We start from the raw sequence: 1,799 nt of genomic DNA, 5'->3' as shown, positions 1-1,799 counted from the left end.
GCCCTGGGGGAGGAGGTGGAGAAGGGAGCTGGGCCTTGATAGGACTAGGTGGCACAGGGAGTGGGGCATTTGGGGGAGGAGATGGGACGGGGCAAGATCTTGGAGGAAGAGGTGGGGCAGAGGGCAGAGTCTCAAGGTTCCTGTTCCCAGCAATTAGAAAGGTGGAAACCCTATGAGTTGTACAGAGGCCAATTCCACAGTTTATAACACTGACACCACAGTAAGTTCAGAAAAGAGTTTAATGTCTCTTTAACTGTCCAGTCAGTGATTCAGGGAAGAGGGTCCAGCACCAAGTCACCAGCCAGCTCTGCAGAGAGCTCAGTCTGAGAGCCAGAGCACCAGGAGAAAAAAAAATTACGTCCTTTTATGAGTAAAGAGATGGAGCAGCCTGCCCCTGATCTCTTTGTTCCTCACCCCATAGATAATGGGGTTTAGCATGGGGGGCACCAGGAGATACAGGTTGGCAAAGATAACATGGAAATGCAGGGGCACATTGTGGTCAAACCGGTGTGTGAGGAAGGAGAAGAGAGCTGGGATGTAAAAGGCTAAAATGGCACAAAGATGGGAGCTGCAGGTCCCAAAAGTCTTGAGCCGGGCGTCCTTTGTGGGGAGGCTGAAGATGGCCCTGAGAATCTGGGTATAAGACATGGTGACAAAAAACACATCCAGACCAGTCACCAACATTGCCACAAAGAGGCCGTAGTAACTACTGATGCGGATGATGGCGCAGGCCAATTTCACCACGGCTATGTGCTCGCAGTATGAGTGGGGGATGATGTTGGTTCTGCAATATGGCCACCCCCTCGCCAGGAAGGGATAGGGCAGTACAAGTATGCTCCCACGCAGCACCACGGCCAGGCTGATCTTGGCCACCACGGTGTTTGTCAGGATGGTGGAATGTCTCAGGGGATGGCAGATGGCCACGTAGCGATCCAAGGCCATGGCCACAAAGATCCCAGACTCCACCACTGAGAAGCAGTGAATGAAGTACATCTGGGTGAGGCAGGCACTGAAATCAATCTCCCTGGAATTGAACCAGAAGATGCTCAGCATTTTGGGCAGGGTGGACGTGGACAGGACCAGGTCAGTGATGGCCAGCATGCAGAGGAAATAGTACATGGGCCCATGGAGGCTTGGCTCCACCTTCACAATGAACAGGATGGTGAAGTTCCCCAAGACAGCTATGATGTACATGGTGCAGAAGGGGATGGAGAGCCAGATATGGGCAGCCTCCAGGCCAGGAATGCCCAGCAGGATGAAGGTGGAGGGGTTGGTGAAGTCGGTTGTGTTGGAATCTGACATGGAGTAGGGGAGAAGGTGTCCAAATGTAGGCAGAACGGTGTCTCCTGCATGTACCGTACATTCCCCTGATTTCCTGTATGTGCCCAAGTTCTAAGGTGATGGTCACATTACAAATGCCTGGATGGAGATAAAATGTTAATATGAGTCACTACATGCACTACTGGAGACTGTTCTCATGGGGGAAGCAGATCGGTCGCTCTTCACACACTCATAAATGACATTTTCATTATTCAGATAAATGAATTATGAACACCTGAACCTACTAATGCCAATTCCATTTTGGATGGTGCTTCATACATCAATAATTCTTACATGTCATGGTGTGGGATATTAATAGTCACCATCAGGAAACATGACTTCTGGTTACTTACCATTGTTCCTTAATGCAATGAAATGCAGGCTAGAGGACCCATACTGTAGGGAGTTCCCCATTTGCCGGGCTCCTCAAAATCTGAAAGTTAAAAAAAACCCAAACCTTTTTGAAGAGATGTGCCAGG

At 49.9% G+C, this 1,799-nt stretch overlaps 1 pseudogene; it reads right to left on the bottom strand.

The window, feature by feature from the left end:
• Positions 1–354: 354 nt before the first annotated feature.
• On the bottom strand, positions 355–1,352 carry LOC144277725 (olfactory receptor 52R1-like; annotated as a pseudogene).
• Positions 1,353–1,799: the final 447 nt, after the last annotated feature.

Source organism: Eretmochelys imbricata, chromosome 1 (assembly GCF_965152235.1).
Source record: "Eretmochelys imbricata isolate rEreImb1 chromosome 1, rEreImb1.hap1, whole genome shotgun sequence".
NCBI lineage: Eukaryota > Metazoa > Chordata > Testudines > Cheloniidae > Eretmochelys > Eretmochelys imbricata.
Note: the sequence above shows the minus strand (reverse complement) of the source record. Positions and strands in the feature narration are given on the sequence as shown.